Genomic DNA, 7499 nt, shown 5'->3' with positions numbered 1-7499 from the left:
ATATAAACCTGGGACTATTAATCTGGAAACGTGCAGTAGTAACCAGCAGCACACTTATAAGATGGGAAACTCCCTTCTTGAGATCATGGAGGAAGAAAGGGATCTTGGAGTCATTACTGACTCCAAGATGAACATGGGACGACAATGCGAGGTCATGGTCGGCAGGGCTAACTGGACTTTGTCCTGCATCCACAGGTGCACCTCAAGTAGGGCCAAAGGTGATCCTGCCCCTCTATCCGACACTGGTCAGGCCATAGCTGGAGTACTGCGTCCAGTTCTGTGCACCTCACTTCAGGAGGGATGTGGACAACATTGAGAGGGTCCAGAGGAGGGCCACCTGCATGCTCCGGGGACTACAGGGCAGACCCTGCAATGAGAGACCACGGGACCTGAACCTATTCAGCCTTCACAAAAGAACGCCGAGGGGGGACCTGGTGACCGTCTATAAACTCACTAGGGGGGACCAGAAGGGTTTGGGAGAGACCTTGTTTCCCCTAGCGCCCCCTGGCATAACAAGGAATAACAGCCACAAGTTGTTGGAGAGGAGGTTTGGATTAGACATCCATAAGAACAGTCAGGGTGGCTACGATCTGGAACCAACTTCCAAGGGAGGTGGTGCTGGCTCCTACCCTGGGGGTCTTTAAGAAGAGGCTTGATGCCTACCTGGCTGGAGTCATTTGAGCTCAGTTTTTCTCCTGCCCAGTCAGGGGGTCGGACTTGAAGATCTGCAAGGTCCCTTCCGACCCTACTTCTATGATTCTATGAACTGACTGGATCCAGCTCATGGGAGCACCTGCCAGTTGATTGGATTCAGCCTGCAGCTGCCCCTGCAGTGCTCCAAATGGGGCTGAGCCAGCATGTACAGCTTCTAGCAGGCTGCTCCTGGTGCAGCTCCAGCTGCCCAGGTGATACTCAGCTTCCCTCCCTCCAGCAGCGCCTCCTCCTCCTGCCCCTGCTACACAGCTGCAGGCGGTGAGGGGAGAAGCTGCAGCCAAGCAGCTCCTTCCCCAATCTGCAGGGCTACAGCTCTAGATCTCAGCTGCCTTCCACCCACTCCTCCCACCTAGCACAATGAGCAGCCACCTGAGGGCAGCCAAGTGGGTGGAAGGTGGCTGGGAGTTGGAACCAGAGCCCCATATGTGGGGGCAGGAACCACCTGGATAAACTTTTCTCCCTGCCCAGAGAGGCACAGCAGTGGTAGGAGCAGGAGGAGGAGGAGCTGCTGGAGGCAAGGGGAGCTAAGCAACCCCCTACCCCCATTGGTAAACTGTGAGTGCTGGCTGGGCTGGGCTGACAGGTGCAGGAGGGAGTGCAACACAAGCAGGCATGGCTGGGAGCACAGTGTGGGCTGCTGTGAGCAGGAGTGGACGGGCCTTGGCCCAGGTGGAGCAATGCATTGGTCAGGAGACCTCTGCTGCATGCGCCCCCTGCCCTCCCCCCCCAGCCAACTCCTGAGACCTAGTGCCCAGGCAGCTGCCCCCTCACATGCACACACTCCCCCACCCTCTCCCCACAGGGCAGGGGCATGCAGGAAGCAGATTGTGCCTCTGTCCCAGGCCCTGACCCTGCATGTCCCTGCCCACAGAACCAGGGCTTGGCCACCTACCACGCCCACCTGGCACAATGAGCAGCCACCTGCAAGCAGCCAAGTGGGTGGAAGGTGGCTGGGTGGCAGAGAGTGCATTGCGGCTCTGCCCTGTCCCTACCCCATGATTATGGGGTATCCGTGGAGACCAGCCAGGAGTTGCACAGGCAGAGCCTGCAGCTGGGAAGGCGGGAAGCTGGGGCTGGGATCTTGGGGTGGTGACAATGCAGGGCTGGGCCCAGGGCAGAGCTGTGATCCACTCCCTGCATACCCCTGCCTGCAGAACCCATGCCATCGCTGGGGGGTGCAAGCAGTGGATCATGGCTTGCCCCCCACCGTGCTGTCACCAAGCTGTGACCCTGCCCCATGATCCTGGCCTTACTCACCCACTCTGCTCCCAAGCACCACTCCCCTCCCACCCACGGCCCCATCCCACACAGGGAGTTTTAGTGAGTTGTTGAATGATGGAAGAGGAGAGGGGGAGCTGAACCAGTCCACCAAAACTCTCTTTGTGGCCCATGGGCCCAAATAATTGCCTACCCCTGCCTTGGATTAAGCAAAACAGTTTTATTCCAAAATCACAGGGAAGTAGGGCTTGAAGGGACCTCCAGAGGTGATCTAGTCACCCCCCTCTCTCTTATCTATTCTTCATTATAGAGTTTCTGTTTAGAATACTCCCTGGTATTATAAATGCTGCCAAATTTCCTAAAACAATTATGGAGACAACACATAATGTTCTTTCACCCACGCTTCTTCTGTAAGAACAAACTTTAACAAGACTTAATATGTAATGACATCACCAGTTTGACCATATAACTAGATGTAGTTATTTTCTGTTTTTTTTGATGAGCCTATGGGATTATGGGATCCAAAAAATATAGAAAGGTTCATTAGATTTGGGACTTTTCTTAACAGGCCTATCTCCTGTCCCTGAGGTCACTGTTAATAAAATACAACCTCACTTGTGATAAATGAAGGACCTTAAGCTGGAGCCCTTCCATGTGAAAGGTACCATGATAGTATACCAGGGAAAGTAAAACAGAATCTGGATTTAGAGAGAGGCAGTTAACCACGTTCATCTGAAGTTAGGCAGAAAGCAAGGCTGGGTGGCACCTTATAAACTAACTAATTCAGAGAGGCATGAGCTTTTGTAGGCACCAGCCTACTTTATCAGATGAAGTAAGCTATGAATAGCATCTGATGAAGTAGGCTCTAGACTATGAAATCTTATGGCTCCTCAAACAAAGTCTATAAGGTACCACCCTCCCCTGCCTAGAAGCTGGATTTGTTAACCTTCAGGATTCAGTACAAAGATTTCCTTTATTTATTAGTATTTAAGAAGAAGCAGGGTAGAAGCTTGAAGGAAGAGCTTGTTAATTATAGTAAAATGGAATTAGGAATCGGGAATTAATTTTGACTGCACAGATAGTTGTCAAGGCATTTCAGCAGTTCAGTGGAAATGCTGATTATTGCACTATTTTACAAACTGGGCATTTAGAGCAAAAAGATCGTTACTCTTCAGTGTGTACACTTTAAAAATATAAATCAATCAGTCAAAAACTGAGTGCACACAGCAATTCAATCAGGCTAGAACCAGCTAAAGATGCCACTTTTTTCTTCTACAACTTGAACAGTATCAACCATGTTAGAGTAGAACAATGGGTACTGTGAGAACAACTGGAGCTACCCTCAACCAGTGTTATCAGGACTGGGTTCCTTTAGTTAAGATTGAATAAGCTGGGGGATTCAGTTCCCTGGTTGCAGAAGAAAGTCCAATACTCTCTTAAATTAGTATCTCTTGGTCTGACATTCTTTAAGCAAGGCCCATTACCAGTATAATGAAAATCTGCCTCAGAGGCTGGCAGCATTATTCTGGTCTGTTGAAATATAAGCAGCTGGTCTGGGCTTAGGCTGGCGGCTCATGAAGCAGAGCTAACAGGCTGTTTTATCACAGAATTCTTTTAACAGTCTCTACTGCCTTTTAAACCATCTATTTCCTTGTGAAGGGCAAGGACTAGAAGTAATATGTCTGAACCTTATTATATTGGAACCTACAGAATTAAGAGCTCCCAACTGTGATTGGTTGTCATTGGTTGTTTCTTCTGTCAAAGTATGTCAAAACGTAACAGGCATGCACAACGTAACAGGCATGCACAACATGTATCCCCTGCAAGGCCACAAGCAGCCTACAAAGGCAATCCTAGTGGCCTGCCATAATTCTTTATTTAAAAAAAAAAGATGAAAAAAGCAAAACAGTAGTCCTGTGTCTTCATTGTTTGCTGATTCGTCAATCTGTGCCTGTGCCTGACCTCTAGTTTCCTGCGTACGCGCTTGCTGAAGGCACACATTTGACTAGAACGACTCTCCATTGGAAAGGGTACCTTGCAAGGAGCCCTCCATAACCTTCGAATAGTGCATCCGTGAGCTATGGGAATAACACACCTTTCCCTCCTTACTTCTTCACTGAACCTCTTTTTGCAAGCTTACCCATGTACCATTACAGCCTTCTCCCCGATCTTATTGGGTTCCTGTTCATCTTGGAAATTGTAGGAACTGGTACCCCTGGGTCACAATAAGCACATAGGATACAGATTCCTCCCCTCTTTTAGTAGGAGTCACATTAGGCAGATTGACAAAAGTACCTTTAACTGCTTTAAAATGGGACAGGAAACTGCTGCTTGGGATCTGTTACAATCTGTTTAATCTATGCCATCCTGCAACCAAAGCCTAATCCACAGAAGTCATAGTCTCAAAGAAGTTCACTAGGTTTCTACTGATGTGGAGTAAGCCATCAGTTATCTGTACAACCCTAACTCTGTCCCCTATGCATTCTGATACAGTCTTTACTTTCACAGATGTGTCAAGTTTATACAGAATATAGCATACATTTTTGCACAGCTGTAGGTACATTTGTAAGATCTATCACTGTGTATGTGCTGAGTATGTGAGACAGTGTCTATGACAGCTGTGTCAATATGACATGCTCAGTGAATGATAAAAGGGCATGAGTAAAAAGACTAAGGAACTCTCACTGCACATCATACAATATCCACAATAAACATCAGTGATTCACTGTGTACTTGGAAAACACTAGAGGAGAAGGCTATTGGATATTAAATGGTGTTCTTTGAGAAATAGTTGGTGGTCATACAATTAAAGATTATATCATAATGCATGTGCACAAAGGACGGGAATAGGGTTGAATGGGCAAGGGCAGCTTTGGTATATCTTGACTACTGAATGTACATGTGCAATTTTAACTGTCTGTTATCACAAGCTTTTGTTTGTTTCATGAACTTTCATAAACTTATTTTTTTAAAAAGAAAAAGAAATTTCTAGCCTGTGAATCTTTGCTTAGAGGTTGCCAGAGGCCCTGTCCCAAGCAAGGTGCACACTGACTACCTGCATTGTTACATAATTATGCTGGAGGCTTTTCTGGGAACTCAGAAGCAAATCTCCTGCAGCAAATCCCTGCAGTACTTTACCGTCCTGCTGTATTTCACCCACAGTAACAGAAAGCATTGAGCAACCATCTCCCTGCTTTTGGAGAAAGAGCGGATTTCTCTCCTTCCCTGCTCTCTGCAGCAGCTGCCCACTGAGCATTTCTCTGACTCCCTTTCAGATCCTCTTCCTCATACTGCTTGCATAGTCAGGGCTAGGATTTTTATTGCAAACAGAAAGGCCTCCTTGCCTAATTTAATTCCTGCTCCTTTGTCACAGGCAGATGTCACTTCTACATCTGTGCGTCTGTTCAAATGCCCTGTCTCCTCCAACCCAGCAGATGTTACCACTGTTAACAGAACTCCTGAAAAAAGTCATGTGTACATCCCCCTGCTGGAAGGAGCCTGCTGTATGCCAGAGGCAAGCTTTACTCTGCTGCTTTCCACTAGGAAATTACCCCTGCAAAAAGCCAACCACAACAGGCCATCTCCATAACACACACAGCATGCTAGAGCATCCAAGGAGAACTCTCCCATATACATGCACATGACAACCCATGGAAACATGACAACAATCATGCGCACACAAAGAAAAGAACACTCACAGGCATGTAAATGCAGCACAGAGACATACAACCAATACACTGGTCCTGTGCATTTGTGTCTCAGGGCACAGATACCACTCAGACATAACACTCAAATGCAAGCAATGCAAGCATTAACTCACACCCCCACTTGTGTGTGCAAACAAGCCTCAAACACAACAATAACTCTACCCAAAAACAATCTCCTGAAAAGGTAAAGCCATCAAAAAGGTGGTCCCTTTTCCAAGGTTTGAAGCCTAACATGGTACAGAAGCTAAAAGCTAACTCCTTGCTTCCACTTAGGGATGGTTGGCTGATGACTCTTGCTTGGGTACAGCTACATAAATAAGGCTGCACTAGTGCCAGCCTTCCAGGAGAATGCACCATGCTCTTGGGGTCTACTGAGAAGTAGCTAAATCAAGGTGGATCCCCCGTGTGATCCCCCTTGCTGTCTCTTAGTACTTTCTCCACACGTACAAAATCAGAGGGGAAAAGAAACTCCATTCAAACTGATCAGGGGCTTTACCTGTTCTCAAAGTGGGAGAAAGAGAAGAGAGGGAGGGACAGACACAAGTTAAGAACACTTGGGCATCCAGGAAGTTGAGTGCTGGAAGAGGTGGGTGACATCTGGGGGGCAGAGAAAACCAACCTAAGATTTCCTTGTATTAATACCCACCAATCCCATTGCTCTTGCTTGCTTTATATGCCAGGGAGTGGCTCCCTAGGCAGGTAAAAGGACAGGAACAAATGAGACAGGAAGTGTTTTCCTCTTGTCACCAAATGTCAGGTCCGAGTCCACGCCTTAGCTCTGCCGTTGTCTTTCCCCAAATAAAGCAATCAAAGAGCAATCCTCCCTGGTATTTAATATTTTATTCATCCCCGTGTTATTGTGTTTAGCCTGCAGTAAAACAGCTTCAGAGAAGTGAGACATTAGGGGCCTGACAAGCGTTTTGCCATGAATTGCTGCTTCAGGACAAAGGCATTTTGTTGGCGGTTTTGTTGGCCTGTCCTCGAACATTCTTGCTGACTTTCAGGGCTGGGCCGAAGGGGGGGAAGATTCTCCTCCATGAATAGTGAAGAATAGGCCGGAGAAGTTTCTGTTGAGCGGGCAGCCCGGTTTCACTCAGATCCCTGAGAGCCCCTGAGCATCCCACCACCCCCTGCTTGCCTGCCTTTGGGGCAAATCGGGCCTTACCTTGGTCCCTTCCCTGAGGGAAATCTTCACACATGCCCCTGTCCGGCTCAGTCAATAGCCCTGCCCCAGCGCAGCTTGGAGGGGTTTGAGTTTGGGGAGGAAACAAAAGGGCTCTTTTTTGTTGTTGTTTTGTTTTTTGGCAAAGGCTACCAGGCTCTAATTGTATTTGTGCCGCTTGGAAATCAGGAGGGGTTTTTCCACACTTCATTCTGATTCGATTATTTCTTATAGATGGTTTCTCCCCCCTCCCCTTGCCCCCCCGGCCCAGGCCAGACGCGTGGGGGAAGGCTGCTGAAGCAGTTGGCCTATAGTGGGAATAATCAAATTAACCATTTGCTACAACTTTTCGGGGAGAGCGGCTCGCGTGGAGAAAGACAAACTCGACACAAAACCCGGGGGCCGGGACCGCCCGCCTCCCGGAGCAGCGCGGCCAGCGCCGGCCACAAAGGCTTTGAGGCTGAAAGGAGCGGCCGAGCGAGGCAGGGCGATAATCGAGTCAAGTGCATTTGCTCACTGGACCGTGGACCGGCCGCGGGGTCCCCGCCTGCCCCGGCGGAGCGGCCCTGCGGCAAGGAGGGCGAGCGGGAGCGGCCGCGCGGCGCGGCGCGGCGCGGCGGGCCGGGCCGGGCCGGGAAGCGCAGGCTGTGCCCGGCTCCGCCGCGCACACACGGGCCCGATCCCGCCGGGGGCGAGGC

This window comes from Crocodylus siamensis, chromosome 2 (assembly GCF_052110815.1).
Source record: "Crocodylus siamensis isolate JL-2025a chromosome 2, ASM5211081v1, whole genome shotgun sequence".
Taxonomy (NCBI): Eukaryota; Metazoa; Chordata; order Crocodylia; family Crocodylidae; genus Crocodylus; species Crocodylus siamensis.
Note: the sequence above shows the minus strand (reverse complement) of the source record.